Raw genomic sequence first — 17,228 nt, forward strand, 5'->3', positions numbered from 1 at the left:
TCAATGCAGCTACAACATTGGCAAGGATCTGATAATGTGAAAAAGATCCCAAGCGTGACCACTCCATAAAAACAATGAAGCAGCTAATTAGAAGGACATTTGACAGTCACTTTGCTGACAAGTGCAGTGTTTGGGAGTTCCCTTTTGAGTGTTGAAGATTATGGGAAAATCCCTTCTAACCTAAGCTCACTAAGAAGGCAAGGTCCAAAGGAACTCTAACCAGATGTGCAGGTTAGGTGAATTGGCCATGCTAAATTGCCCATAGTGCTGGGGGAATTGTCAGAGGAAATAGGTCCGGGTGGGTTACTCTTCGGAGGGTTGGTGTGGACTTGTTAGGCTGAAGTGCCTGTTTCCACACTGTAGAGAATCTAATCTAATGTCAGATCATCCTGTCTGTACAAAACAGACCAATTCTGAATCCAATTTTGCCTACTCACTGTAAATGTACTTTCCCTCCAATACTTCAATTACTCCTGTATGAACTACAACAGAATAAATCACAATCTGCAAATGGATCATCAGCGGTGTACTCATTAGATCTCATTAAAATTCAGAAAGACAAACCACAGATTTATTAATAGCCATAAAACTTTTTTGGTCAATTATTATGATTAACACAAATACATAAAATTAAAGACATTGGAAGCCCTGCGCTGAACTATGGTTTAAGAAGTGTCAAAATGCATGAGAAGAACAAAAGTTGCATTGCATATTTGTGCATCTGTTTGGAAGTCTGCTGGGGATAAACACAACTTGGAGAGTTAGACACACTGAACAATATTGAACTTGTAGCTCACTTTGCAATCCAGCCAATTTTCTATTCTTTTGAAATCATCAGAAAAGAAATACAGTCAGAATGCATAATGGATGAAACTGTATCCTCGGAAATTTAAAGTTCTTTGATAGCCAAGTCCAGAGTGGAATGAATTTCAAAAGGAACTCAAATAATTAATCTGATTTGAATTAATTTTGATCTATTAGGATAAGTGTTCTGCCATTGGATTTCTTTATTCATCGTTTAACCTTTAGGTGTCCAGTTGCAAATTTTACAAAGATGCATTAATTAATACATTTGCATTCATTAGTTGAATCAGAAAGCATTGCCCTAGTCCTCCTTACAATTAAATAATCATGACCATCTTGCAGAAAAAAAAGACAATTAACTACTCAAATAGTTAATTGCGTTCAACATACTTTTTGATGAAGATGAGATACAACTCAGTGAACCAGCTCAAATCTGAAAAAAAAAACACAACTTGATTCAAACAAGTTGAACCAGAGCCAACTGTAGTGAAGTTTTGTTTTGTTGTTTCTGGAACAGAGTAGAATACCTAATAATTTCTGAGATTACGGATTTGATTCACCAATTGCCCTAATTTACACAAGTGTTCAGATTTTACTTTGTTCTTAAAAAAAATGTGTAAACATTTCTGCCTAAGGTTGGATGTGTATTTATTGATTATATTTTTGAACTCCATTGACATAAAAAGTGCATGAATGTATTAAATAATCAGAAATAAAAGTTTATCCACTACGTTTACTATTTCATTCAGTGGATTGTAAATCCTGATTAATAAAAGTATGAATGCTAATGCTGTATAATAATTAAAATGGTTGATGTAAAATAGTTTGGCAAGTCAAATTTTAGTGTCATTTAATTTGTAGTCATAGATTTGGTGGTAAACCACAGTCAGTTCCTATTCTTTTTAAAGTGGAGAGGTAAAGATTCGACTTGTAACCTTGATGAATATTCTTGTCAGGAGATACATTGAGGTCTTGTTATGCTTTCAAGCTTAATTTTGTTAGTTTTGCTTTTTATTATAAAAAAAGATTATTTTGATCTTAGCTTGTTTTAGGAGAAAAATACAAATGAGGTTGGCGACTGTTTATTTCATAGCTCACTGTTGTGTGAGATGAAATCAAACATGGTTTGGTCAGTCAGTTGGTAAAGAAAAAATTTAATACCGCATACCCAGAAGAAGTGGTTAATATGTCCACGTGTCCTCCAACTCTTGCTATACTCATAATTTGAGATTGAAATCTGCTCAGTTTAGCGAATAAACTGAACACAGGAAGATAAATGGTCCTATTTCAAATTTGCAGTTCAAACTCTAACTCAGCATCATAATTATGATTTCAATCTGAGTCATGCTATTTGCTTCTGCTTCAGTTCAAGGATTGCACAATCTTTTCTATCAACTGAATAAAACTCTAGGCAGTGGCTTATAACACAGTAGAAGACTGAGTGTACCTTTGCAAAGTCATTCATCTGGCTTAGCATGGCTCCAATATTCCTGTCAAATGCAAACTGTGAAAACTCAGAAATAATCTGAACTGGTTAGAATATTAGATTAGATTCCCTACAGTGTGGAAACAGGCCCTTCGGCCCAACAAATCCACACTGACTCTCTGAAGAGTAACCCATGCAGACCCATTCCCCTACATTTACTCCTGACTAATGCACCTAACACTATCGGCAATTTAGCATAGCCAATTCACCTAATCTGCACATCTTTGGACTGTGGGAGGAAACCCACGCAGACATGGGGAGAATGTGCAAACTCCACAAGAGACAGTCGCCCAAGACAGGAATTGAACTCAGGTTCCTGGTGCTGTGAGGCAGCAATGCTAACCACTGAGCCACCGTGCCACCCATAATCAGGGCATTTAAAAAAAATCTTTTCAGTATTGTTTTCCATGTCAATGGACCAGATAACTTTGTTGAACCTCGTTTTGTTTTGTACCAAATTAGCCAATGATGGGATGATTTGCTGTAGTTGAGAATGCATTTCAAAGAAAAGATGACTCCTGTACCTGGTCATTTGGATTAGAATTCACAGAGTCATAGAGATGTACAGCAGACCCTTCGGTCCAACCCGGCCATGACGACCAGCTATCCCAACACAATCGAGTCCCACCTCCCAGCACCTGGCCCATATCCCTCCAAACCCTTCCTATACCCAAACAGATGCCTATTAAATTTTGCAATTACACTAGCCGCTTCCACTTCCTCAAGCAGCTCATTCCACACACGCACCACCCTCAGCATGAAAAAGTTGCCTTTTAGGTCTCTTTTATATCCTTCTCCTTGACGTCAGGGCATAATCTTCAATCTGACAATACAGATCCCAGAGGCCATTGGAATACGGCAGAGACATTCTTCACTCTGAAAGACATGACCTGAAAGTTTCATTGCTCCAGCAATATAAATCATTTCTGGCAGTTAACATCATTTATATAGCTTAATCTGAGCTGCCCTGATGAGGTAGTTTCCTGCATTCCAGAATTCACTGTAAGGATGTAAATGCTGCCTGTCAACTTCTCATCCATTCCAGCCGACAGAGCGGTATAGGCCGCATTCAGTAAGGAAATATTGAACTGCCTTTGTCGCTTTCTGTAATGCGAGGAAGTGATATGGATAACTTTGCAGGAAAGTCTAGCAGCACTGTAATAGGATAGTTGGGATGGCAGTAATTTATCTTGTGGAGCCTGAAGACATAAGATTACAATAAATTAATGAAGTTCCTGCCAAGTATACACAGGTAGCTAGTGTGCCTGCAGAATTCTGCAAGTTAATCACAGAGGCAACTGGAAAGGGTGGGCTCCTGTGTTTGGGTAAGTAATCTGCTCCTTTTAATTCCTATCTGCCTGAAGAAACCAGGTTTTTTTCATTTTAGTCATCTTGGAGTGCTGTTTCTAAAATTCATGTAAAAAGAATTGATAAAAATAAATGTGAAAATAAATATTCTCAGTTTGTTTGGTTAGTTTTGGCCTCTTTGTTTAGATACTCTTTCCATTTGCTCATTTTTCTTACAGGGATATTATTTTGTTCCACAGGCAACTTCAGGCAACAAAGATGGAACAAGTTGAGAATTCTAAATATCTTAATGCTTGAATGGAAGTTTGGGATAGATTAAAGAGGTGAATGTTGGTTTATGGACAACAGAGGTAGTATTGTCAAGGCATGGCTAATAACTGCACAGCTCTTATTACCCTTCCAAACATATTTAATAATTTATATAATTTTATGGATATTAAACCTTTCTTTGATACCATTAAATATTAGGAAGTTAATATTCTGTTAAGTTAAAGAGTCTACTTCCACACAGATCTGTCAGATACCATTTGAATTCAATGTGACAAAACATTAGATATTTTAAAAACAACTACCTCAAAAGTGGGCAGCACAGTGGCACAGTGGTTAGCACTGCTGCCTCACAGTTCCAGAGACCTGGGTTCAATTCCTGCCTCAGGCGACTGTCTGTGTGGAGTTTGCACATTCTCCCCGTGTCTGTGTGGGTTTCCTCTGGGTGCTCCGGTTTCCTCCCACAGTCCAAAGCTGTGCAGGTTAGGTGAATTGGTCATGTACTGTTCGGTGTAGGGGGATGGGTCTGGGTGGGTTGCGCTTCTGTGTGGACTTGTTGGGCCGAAGGGCCTGTTCCCACACTGTAAGTAAGTAATCTAATCCTTCAGCAGAGACAGAAAAAGCATTTGCCTTGACGTCAAAGTAAATAAAATATTGAAGCCAGAGCCATATATGAATGTTTAATATGCCATAATATTCCCCTCCCAAAACAATTATAAAGAATTGATCATTTTGAGAAGTTCAGTTAGGCATTACAAACAAAGAGTAGGAAATTCACCAAGTCAAGATGTATGTGGATATTAAAGGATGCATCATCGCAATAACAGCATTTAGGGAAAAAAGATTTCTTACAATAGTGTTTGTTCAAGTCACACAATAGTGTTTGTAGACTTAAGTTGAAAGTAAATGATAAGAATTCTACCTGTCCAATGAGAACAATGCGATCAGTCACTCATTACAGACTTGTGTAATCTAACTATCTTTTGAATTCAACAAACTGTAAGCTAAGGTTTGGGGAAAACAAATGGCAGATCCATTCTCTTTATTTTCTTATTGAATTAATTTTATATTTTTGCCCTTATTCTACCTTTCAATTCCAATGAATGAGTTTCAAAACACTTCTAGACCAAAAATGTAGATTAATCTGGTACCTTTTAAATAGAAGGAAACACCATTTGGGAGTTTGAGTTATAGGGAGATGCTGAATAGATTAGATTGCCTACAGTGTGAAAACAGGCCCTTCAGCCCAAGAAGTCCACACTGACTCTCCAAAGAGTAACCCACCCAGATCTATTTCCCTTTGACTAATGCACATAACACTATGGCAATTTAGCATGGCTAATTCACCTGACCTGCTCATCTTTGGACTGTGGGAGGAAACCAGGACACCTGGAGGAAACGCACACAGACACAGGGAGAACATGCAAACTCCACACAGACAGTCGCCCGAGGCTGGAATCGAACCTGGGTCCCTGGCACTGTGAGGCAGCAGTGCTAGCCACTGAGCCACTGTGCTGCCCCAATAGGTTGGGGCTATTTTCCCTGGAGTGTTAGCTGAGGGATGACCTTACAGAGGTTTATAAAATCATGGGGGGCATGGATAGGGTGAATAGCCAAGGTCTTTTTTCCCAAGATAGGGGAGTGTAGAACTACAGGGCATAGGTTTAAGGTGAGAAGGGAATGGTCTAAAAAAAGAGGTAAGGGGCAAAGCTTTCATGAAGAGGGTGATACGTGTAAGGAATGAACTGCCAGAGGAGGTAGTGGAGGGCATCTGAATGGGTTTATGTATAGGAAAGGTTTAGAATGATATGGGCCAAATGCTGGCAAATGGACTAGATCAGTTTAGAATATCAGGTTGACACAGACAAATTGGATCAAAGGGTCTGTTTCCATGCTCTATAAATCTATGACTATTTATTAACAGATGTTTTCATGGTGGTAAGGCTATAGAACAGAATGCTCTAGGCGGTACAGGTTCTAACTTGTGAACAGCATAATAACACATGACACTGAAATCATTGTTACATTACAGCTCACTTGAAAATCTTCATCTATATATTTATTAAATCCTATCACTACAGATAGATTCTCTCTTGTTCAACATCGCCATTGCCTGACACTTATGTGACATGCATGTATTAGATTTCCTACAGTGTGGAAACAGGCCCTTCAGACCAACCAGTCCATACCGATCCTCCAAAGAGCAACCCACCCAGACCCATTCCCTTGATTAATGCACCTAACACTGTGGGCAATTTAGCATGGCCAATTCATCTAACCTGCACATCTTTGGACTGTGGGAGGAAACCAGAGCACCCGGAGGAAACCCACGCAGACACAGGGAGAATGTGCAAACTCCACACAGACAGCTGCCCAAGGCGGGAATTGAACCTGGGTACCTGGCACTGTGAGGCATCTGCTCTAACCACTGAGCCACCGTGCCACCCCACAGGTATTGGTTCTTATCAGCCTATGGTTTGGCTTTGGACACTATTCTAAGGAATTCTTGCAGTGATACCCTGGGACCAAGGTGACTGGCCTCCAATATCTACAGCCACATTCCTTTGTGCTCCAATCAGTGGAGTGTTTTCCCCAAGATTCCCATGGACTTCAGTTACCAAGCTCCGTCATATGTTGCCTTGAGATCAAGGGCAAACTCTTTCACCTAATTTCTTGCATTCAGTGTCCTTGTGATTGTTTCGTCTAATATGGTCATGAAGTCTGGAGCTAAGTGACCTTGATGAAACACAAACTGAGTGTCGGTTTGTGTTATACATGGATTGTCAGTAATAAAACAAATCTCTCTCCCAATTCTCACTGGTATCTGTAAGTGGATGTATATTCCACAGATCTAGAGACACTATACATTTTAGACAGCTAGAAGACATCATGATATATATTGATTTCATTTAGGAGGTCCCCATCTTACTCTCTGCATTCCATTAGGAGGCAGTTAGGTTGTTTTCAAGCAACCAGCTAGTGAATTGAATTGAATTTATTGTCACATGTAGTGAGGCACAGTGAAAAACTTTGTCTTGAAAGCAATACAGGCAGATCACAGAATTCGATAGCATAGAAAGTAAATAATAGGTAAACAGCGGCAAAAACAAAAACACAGGTACAGGTGAATGTTAAGAGTTTGTGAGTCCATTCAGTATTCTAACAACAGTAGGGTAGAAACTGTTTCAAAACTGGCTGATGTGTGTTCAGACTTCTGTACTTTCTCCCTGTTGGTTGAGGTTGAAGAAAAATGTTGCCAGGTTGGGATGGATCTTTGAGATTGCTGGCAGCCTTTCCTTGACAACGGGCCTGGTAGATGGATTCTATAGATGGGAGGTTGGCCTTTGTGATTGTCCGGGCAGAGTTCACCAGTCGGTCAGGACTTAGCTAATCAATATAATATTAACCAAAGTAAATGTTTACCCCAGACTGTATACATGTATTTTTAAGGTCAGAGTCAACTTCAGGATTCAGAGGCTTGGATTCATGTTATACAGCCAGAATTTAGGTGAAATATTCAACCAATTCATAGGTGGATATGAACACAAAGGTATAGAATATGATTTCCAATAAGAAGTTGACAGAACTAATCATTGCCTCCACACTTAACAAAACTTTCTGATAGACATTTCTGGACCAGCTCAATGATCACAGCATCAGTGAAATACTGGAAGAAAGATGCACGTTCAAAGCAGTTGTAACCAGACAGCAACAAAGCTGATTCTACAACAATCATTGCAGCCATCATCAAGAGCAGCAAAACATCCAAATTAACGAGTTTTGAGAAGATTTGTAGCTCAGGTTGAGGGTCTAGATGTAGGTTTGTTACCTATATCCAAACCTACATCCAAAACATCCAAATGTTGGATGAAATGTGGATTGTCTCATTTTCCAAAACAGCATCGGGCGTTTCATGATATGTTTAAGTTATGTTCTACAAAAGGACGTTGGTTAAAATGTGCAAGATATCCAAGTGTTTAGAGAAAGCCAAAATGAAAAATAAAACTCCACAGCAGTATGTGAATAATGCTAACTAAGAAACAGGAGCAAAGGTACCTCAAAATCTCCAACTATGGCACACCAAGATGTCAAAGTAGTCCAAGGAGTAGCTGCAATAGCTTTTAGACTCCAGTCAGACAGCACATATGATCACATGGATTAGAAATGCTTAACTTTACCTCCATCCATGTGACATGCTACACAAGGAATGGACAATATATGATAGATACCAATGTTCACACAGGTGCAACTGGAAGTCTCAAATCCTTACATAAGTTGTGAAGTCCTACTGGGCTTAAAACTTTAAATCTGTTTCTCTCTCCATTGATATGACCAGACTAAAATTCCCAGGTATTCACAGTCCTGCAGCACAGTAGTGTGTGTGGATGTAGAATTGTACTGAAAGAAATTAACAGACCATCAATAAGAACTTTAGCCACAGAACAAATATCTGCAGTAGTACTGAGACTGGATTTCATTCCTATCAGTAATGAAACTGATGGCGAGGAAATGTCTGATAATAATATTAAACTTTCAAGTAATCCTTAAATCATAGTGTTGTACTGCAAAGGAATTTCTGATATATCCAATCATCTTACAGCTGTCATAGGTTGTTGAATTTCCTCAAGTCTTCAGAATTATGTATTTTATTCTACTTCCTGGTAGAATTTCCAAGATTTTATTCTGTGCAGGTGGGTAGTCTTTGGTTGAAAAGACTGCGGATGTACTACCACTACCTACAGATAGAGAAATTCCAACCCTAGGAGCAGGAGGGTAATCATTTCTTCATCTGCAGAATTGTCTTCAATTTGTTCTCACTCTGCTTTAGTTCTGGGTGAGGTGTTGAATAGTTCTTTTGCTCTCACAGCAGCAGTGGCTGACACAGCTGTGAGGATCTTTGTGAGCACTGCTTTCCAATTCAGCATTCTGACTATCCCCTGTTGGTAAATAAGAAAAGAGAAAGAAAAAAACAGAAGAAGAAGAAACTGAGAATTTCACTTTATTGTCTTCCTCCTCATGTGGTTTTGATAGTTCAGGTCCTGGGGATCTTTCTTCTGAATCAGACCTTATTCGATCATTTTTCAATGATTTTGGCTTCATAGCATGGTAAGTTTCACAGGCGGGGTGAGAAACTGGCATCCCCTGTGTGCCAATATGTTTGATTCACAAGGAGAAGATAATGGAACCATTTAGGAGAAAGTGAGAACTGCAAATGCTGGAGATCAGAGTTGAGAATGTGGTGCTGGAAAAGCACAGCAGGTCAGGCAGCATCCAAGGAGCAGAAGAAATGACGTTTAGAGTAAAAGCCCTTCATCAGAAACCATTTGTCATTCACTTCTTTAAAGTGAGCTGAGAATGCTATTGTTGACCGATACCTTTGTGGAAAGATACTTGGAAGGGAGGAGGTAGGAGAGGAAGAGAGAGGAACAGAGAGAAAGAGAAAAAGATTTATTATCAGTTGTATTCTACAGTGAACTTCAACTTCAACTATAACTTCAACTGTCCCCCCACAATCTGGTGCCATTTTGAATAGTTTAAGAATAAAAAAAAGCTGAAATAAAGTCCATCTTTGTGTTGCCACCTCCATCATGACTCTTGAGCCAGCTAATTAACAACATCTGCACTGCCACCCCTCTGCTGCGTATAACAGACCCATAACCTCAAAGTCATCACTCTTCAGGAGATATCTCGTCATCGCCTGGGCCCAACTCACCGACAGATCGCCCTTACTGGTGCCCATGCTGGACTGACGCTTAACATGCAGAGAGGAGACCTCAGCTCTGGGCCAAAAGCAACCAGGATTCCCTGGCTCTGCTGTCAGGCCTGACCGAAACTTTGCTAAGAGTTCCGCACTAGCCGCCCTCCTCCGCGATGTCTCTTTCACCGGTGCTGCCAACAGGAAGATGAAGAATTGGGTTGACTTATATAAGCAAAAGAGTAACTAGTAAATTTGCAGGTGACACCAAAATTGGAGGTGTAGTGGACAGCAAAGACGATTACCTCAGATTACAACGGGATCTTGATCAGATGGGCCAGTGGGCTGAGAAGTGGCAGATGGAGTTTAATTCAGATAAATGTGAGGTGCTGCATTTTGGGAAAGCAAATCTTAGCAGGACTTATACACTTAATGGTAAGGTCCTATGGAGTGTTGCTGAACAGAGAGACCTTGGAGTGCAGGTTCATAGCTCCTTGAAAGTAGAGTCACAGGTAGATAGGATAGTGAAGATGATGTTTGGTATGCTTTCCTTTATTGGTCAGAGTATTGAGTACAGAAGTTGGGAGTACAAAGTTAAAAATCACACAACACCAGGTTATAGTCCAACAGGTTTAATTGGAAGCACTAGCTTTCGGAGCGTCGCTCCTTCATCAGGTGTTTGTGGAGGGCACAATTGTCAGACACAGAATTTATAGCAAAAGTTTACAGTGTGATGTAACTGAAATTATACATTGAATAATACCTTAATTGTTGAGGCTTTCATCTGTTAGAATACTATGATAGTTTCACTTCTTTCATATGTAAATCACAAAATCTTTTTTTGAAAAGTTGCATTCTCCAGTGAACTGTAACAATGGGTGTTAGCTAGACAATATGTTGAAGGTGTTAGCTCCGTGTGTTCTCTGCCTTTACCATAATGTTTAGACTGATTGTAAACTAGTTGGGATTTGGGAGGTCATGTTACGGCTGTGCAGGACATTGGTTCGGCCACTTTTGGAATATTGCGTGCAATTCTGATCTCCTTCCTACTGGAAGGATTTGTGAAACTCGAAAGGGTTCAGAAAAGATTTACAAGGATATTTGAGCTATAGTGAGAGGTTGAATAAGCTGGGGCTGTTTTTCCTGCAGCGTCGCAGGCTGAGGGGTGACCTTATAGAGGTTTATAAAATCATGAGGGGCATAAAGAGGATAAATACACAAAGTCTTTTCCCTAGGGTTGGGGAGTCCAGAACTAAAGGGCATAGGTTTAGGGTGAGAGGGGAAAGCTATAAAAGAATCCTAAGGTGCAACTTTTTTCACGCAGATGGTAATACATGTTTGAAATGAGCTGCCAGACAAAGTGGTGGAGGCTAGTCCAATTGCAACATTTAAAAGGCATCTGGATGGGTATCTGAATAGGAAGGGTGTGGAAGGATGTGGGCCAGGTGGTGGCAGGTGTGACTAGATTGGGTTGGGATATCTGGTTGGCATGGATGGGTTGGACCGCAGGGTTTGTTTGCATGCTGTACATCTCTGTTTCTCTATGAAACAAAAGATTAAGAAAGAAGACAAAAGAGTAAGGAAAGATGGGAAGAAGCGGCCGGTCTGGAGCGGACTGGCTCAGGAGCCCAAACACTACTTACATTGCCAGTGCTGCCATCTTGGAAGTAGGATGAATATTATAAAACATTTATAGTTAATGAAGTAAACAGTTGATGGAGGAATGAAATTGCAGGAGTTGTACCATATGGGATCAACAGTGTTAAGCTGATAGAGTGCATCAGTGATGTCAGATTATTACAGGCCACATGGAACTGGGACCTGAGGGAAGAAGATTCTCATCCAGTATCCTTCTGCCATGCCTCTATACATAATACAAACAACTAATCACTGTTCATTAATTTATATTAGCATGGTGTCCAATCCTCATATTCCAAAAGCTCCCAGAACCTGCTCATGTTATTAATAAATATTGCCAAGATGAAGCTATCAATCTTTATTTCCTTGCTTCTAGCTGACTGTGCCAAACCTCCTGTGATGACCATAACCCTGAACTTGTCAAGTTCCCTAGTTTCTCTCCTCATGTGTTTGCTGAGCTCATCTTGCCCAGGAGAACCAGCTCCTGCTCTCTTAACCCTTTTCTCACAAAACTGACAACCATCTAACTTCATCTCATGGCTCACATATTAACTGACATTACTAAAGTATCACACTCCTCAAATTCCATCCTCCAAATCTGCTGTCATCACACTCCTCCTCAATAGAACAACCTTTGAACTTTCCAACTTCAACCTCTCTTCTCTTTATACAGATGTTGAATATGTGCTTGTCACTCAAGACCAGTTAGGATTCTTCTCCTGTTATCTTTTACCTATCCTTGCAATGTGAACATCACCAGCAAGGCTAACACTTCTAGCCCATCTCTGAACACAAAGCTCTCCCTCATCTGGCCCCATTCTATCTCTGCAAACTCCTCTCGACCTACAACTCTCCAAGACGTATGTGCTCTCAAATCTTAGTTGCTGGAATATTCCCAAATTGAATTGCCCTAGAAAGTGGCTGTGCCTCAACTGTCTTGTATCCAAGTCCTGGAATTTCCTTCCTGAATTGTTTGCCCTCGCTATTTTGCTTCTCTCTGTTAAGGTACTCCTTAAAACCTACTTCTTTAATCAAGAATTGGTCAAAAATCTCCTTCGTAGGCTTGGTGTCCTATTCTGCTCTGTTGTACTTCAGTAGGATGGCTTGCAACATTTTATTGACTTGAAACTTTTATAAAACAGAAATTGCTATTGTTGCCTCTCTTGCAGTTGGTTTTGGCTGCATTTTCTGCTTTTGGCAGATCAATTTACATCATTTAATTCTGAGCAGAAATCATTCCAGTTATTCTGCACTGTTAAATAACGAACGTGTCAAATCTTTCTGATTTATATTAATGTTCACGTGATACTCTGCCAAATAATTTCAGGTGAAAAATTCTTTCAAATCTTTTCAAACCCTCTCATCTCAAAAACTCAATCATTTTTTTCCTCAAGCAAATGTTTCTGTTGTTGTTCAAACTTCATTTCCGAATGGCTATCAACAGCAGAAACAATTTTTGACCTATTCATCAAACTTGATTGATTCATTTATGTACACTTATGGTGATTTACCTGCACAATTTAAACCTGCATGATTGAATAGGTAAATTTACTACTGGGAATTTATTATTTTCTGAAAGTGAAGCATATCATGTTAACACTTTGGCAGTAAACAAGACCATGTCTAATATTATTGTGGATCACATCATGACTAATACAATGGAGTTGCTGAGACACCAAGACTTTGAAGCCTTAGAATAGACCAGAGCTTGTTCAATGCCACAAATCCTTGCTTGCCTCCATTACAAAGGAGTTTAGTGTTAAGTGAAAAGAATTGTGGATTAATATCAGCTCCTCAAGCAGAAAAGATGAAAGAAAAATGGAAGTTGAACCATCTGGCAAATAGAAAATTCAAGAAAGAGCTGAATAGGCACATTTATCTGCCTGGATGCAATGTCAAGGAGAGACATATCACTGCTAAAACAAAATTGTATGAATTTAATGTGCAATCCATAACTTCTGATGCTGCAAGGCCCGGCACTCTTAGGAGGCATGACAACAGAGGGTGAATACTTCAAAATGCCCTGAGCAAAGCACAGTAAAATATTTTAGCTCGATGGACTGTAACTATGCTGAACTAATAACGAAGAATGGTCTACATTCAATTACAAACTAACAACAATAACAACTTGTGATTAAATAATACCTTTAACATGACATAAATGATCCCAGATGGATTCATAGAGGTATCAAAAAAACTAGATACTGAGCCAAAGAGATAAAGGTTAGCAGCAAGGATAAAACTTTCAATCAAAAGGGTAAGGAAGAGTTTTTGGTAAGGAATAGTAGAACGTAGCATCTTGACAGCTGAATATTTGAGACTCCCCAGTCAAGTGCTCTACTTCCAGCTCCAAAATGGAAGGTAAGTCCCAGGTGGACAGAGGAAACACTTCAGGGATACCCCCAAGGCCTCACTGTTAAAGTGCAGCATTCCAACAGACACCTGGCAATCACTAGTCCATAACCTTCCCAAGTAGAGGAACAGCATTCAAGAAGGCATTGAGCACCTTAAGACTCACCATTCGGAAAAATGAAAGCCAGGTGGAAAACAGCAAAATTGTCAATCTCATCAACCCCTTCTCATGACCACAACCTGCCCCAAGTATAACAGCCTGCAGTAGCTGCTTCAGTCTGTATAGCCACCTACGGACTCACCCTGTGAGTGGAAGAGGGTCATTCCCATCTGCAAGGTACTGCTAATAATAATAATAATGATGATAACTTGGTTGCCAATGAGGCAAGTAAGTAGAAGGGCACAAGAACTCACTGAAGACATTTACCATGAATTGATAAGATGCACAAATTATGAGAAGGAATTGAAAGATGTCAAAGCCAGAAGGTAAGACCTAGATACATAAGACAGTATACAGAAGATCTAAGATAGAAAAACAACAATATGCAAACAACCGCAGCAAACTGAAAAAATCTAAACAAAGTCTTTTGGTCTCTTTGCCAAGTCTAATCATGGCCAACTTGTTGACTGAGAAAACGTATGGATTTGTAGTGATTTAAATGTTTAATATTATAAACTAAAAAACTTAACAATTATATTTCATATAGTATAAGGACAAGTTCAAATGAAGATGACAAATTTATTCCATAAGTGGCATGAACTCAAAGCAAATATCCAAAAATTGAACAGATGAGTCTCAAATATACTTAATCATTTCAATTTTACTTAAGGTCATCTAATCTGAAGGGAAATACATGCAATATTCTTATCTCCAGAGCTATCTCTGGGTAGGCTAAGCTGGGCTACCTCTGATTGCCCTGGAAAAAAAAGTGGTAGTAGGCTACTTTCTTGAACTACTGTAGTCATTCAGGTGCAGGTGCACTCAATGCTGTTAGGAGGGACAACCAGGATTTTGACCTGTGAATGAATGGTGATACAGTTTTTAATGAAGATGGAATGTGGTTTAGATTAGATTAGATTCCCTACAGTGTGGAAACATGCCCTTCGGCCCAAGAAGTCCACACCGACGCTCCAAAGAACAACCCACCCAGACCCATTCCCCTATATTCACCACTGACTAATGCACCTAACAAAACGGACAATTTAGCATGGCCAATTCTGCACATCTTTGGACTGTGGGAGGAAACCGGAGACCCGGAGGAAATCCTCGCAGACACGGGGAGAATGTGCAAACCCCACACAAGTCGGGAATTGAACCCAGGTCCCTGGCACTGTGAGGCAGCAGTGCTAACCATAGAGCCACCGTGCCGCCATTTGGTGGAAGTCTTTCAATTGCTGATGTTCCCAAGCATCTGTTGCTGTTGTTCACCTAGGTAGTATAGAGATTGAGTATTTGGAAGGTTCTGGTGATGGATTCTTGATAAGTTGCATTAGTGCATCTTGTTGGCGTGCACACTATTGTATCTGTGTGCTATCGGTGTCAGCAGTGAATGCTAAGGAGTACCAATCAAATCAGCTACTTCACCCTGGATGATGTTGAGCTTCTTGTGTGTTGTCGGAGCTACAGCCATCAGGGTAAAAGAAGAGTATTCCATCACACTTCTGACTTGTGCCTTGTAGATGGGAAACAGGCTTTGGGGAGTAGGAACACAAGTTCCTCGCCACAGAATTCACAGCCTCTGACCTGTTCTTGTCACAACAATACTGATCCAGACAACAAAAAGGGAATTGATGTTTTCAGTTGGAATTGAAGTAAATCAATACTTTCACAACAAAGTTGCTACAAACATGGGAAGTGTGTGTCTTTGGAATCTGAGGTGGGGTAGGTAAATGTTTTTTCTGGTGATATAAATATGAATATTTTACATGATATCTAGATGTCACTTAAGTGTAGATTCACATACATCTGGAATGAAACAATAAAGTATAGATCTACTTCAGGCATTGATATTGTTCCACCTTAATGTATTCTTGGGATTGCGTCCTACCACTTTTAGCCAAGAATGCTTCCATCTCTTCACAGTGGGAGAAATCTGTAGTTATCTTTCACTGACCTTTGATGGAAAATAAAGGGCTGGGCGCTATGCTACCATTGTTTAAAGCTCTAGTTACAATATAATTGAAGCACTGCCTTCAGTTTTGCACACTGTACAGGAAAGCACTGAAGAATTCACCAGAATAGTACTGAGCCAAAAGGGTGAACAGGCTACACAGGACACATTTGTTTTAATGTAATTTGTATTAATGGGGAGGGGGTTTCTAATTCAAGCATTTAATATGATTGCATTATTCAGATAGAGTGACACTATTTCCTCTTGTGTCTGATTCCGGAACAAGAAAGCAGAACCTTAAAATTAATCTTACATGTCCAGAATCTCAGAAATCACCTATTCAATCAAAGGATGTTGAAAATGCAACATCCCTCAAAAAACACTGTTGAGGATTGTTTAAGTGAATGGTTAAGATCTGAGATTGATAAATTGTTGCCAGTAATGCGTACAAAGGGATACGGAAGTCGGGTGGGTAAAGAGTGTTAAAGCACAGCTCAGTTATGATCTTAATGAATAGCGGAAGACATCCAAGGTATTGAATGACGCACTCCTGGTCTTATGTGGAAGAGAGATTTTATTCTATACCATGGAGGAGAGCATTTGCAAGATTTATTTGACATTCTGTCTTAAAGCTGAAAATGATGCAGACTGTGATAAACCTGAGAAGGCTTCAAGTGATCATTTCGCTTAGAAGCAAAATACCAAGCACAAATCAATCATATTTTGATAGTCTGAATAACACTAGAATAAATCTGTGGATGTCTTTTGCACACACTTGTCAACAATATATGATCGCTTTGGTGCAGATCATGAAATCAAAATATAAGATTATAGGAGGATGTATATCAAATATTTTATGCTGTCAATAAGCTGTTCGTACTGGCCGCATCAATTAACCTAACAAAATGTCATGCAGCAAGTGTTGAAATGAAGCTACTTGGCTACCTCAAAAGGATAAATGTCAAGTTCAAATTTCATAATGTTGATGCAAAATTACTGTCAAAATAAATACCGTTCTTTTAACTGAATCTAGTGAGGTCCTGCAATCTGCAAATAACGTTTCTTTGCACATTTCTCTAAGAGCTGTGGAAAACTGTGGCTCACGTATGTTTCACAATCAGCTACATTCAGTTGGTTTAACTCAAGCCTCAAATGTAATGGAGGCAAAATCATGTGGGCATGGGCCAAGGTGAACAGAAAATTATCTGATCCTTTTGGAGTCAAGACAATGGCATGTTGACCTGTTTCTAGTCCTTTGATGTGCCCACACCTGGCAGTGCCATTATCTGTTCTCATCTATCTAACACTCACTAGAATTTAAGTCACTCTAATTTTGCCATTGCACACATCTCTCACCGAGGCTTATGAACTACAACTCTCACTATTGCATGGATCATGTTCACTCAATGGCTCTCACCCACTCCTTGAACCCAAACTACTAACCTTCGTCACTACCGTGCTTCATATTTAGTCACTGGGGTCATCTAAGCATCTCTCCTGCTAGGGCATCACCTATTACACTCAATATTCATTCCTTTGTCTCACTGCAGGAAAAATTGGCTCAGTC

This window comes from Chiloscyllium plagiosum, chromosome 16, assembly GCF_004010195.1.
Source record: "Chiloscyllium plagiosum isolate BGI_BamShark_2017 chromosome 16, ASM401019v2, whole genome shotgun sequence".
NCBI lineage: Eukaryota > Metazoa > Chordata > Chondrichthyes > Orectolobiformes > Hemiscylliidae > Chiloscyllium > Chiloscyllium plagiosum.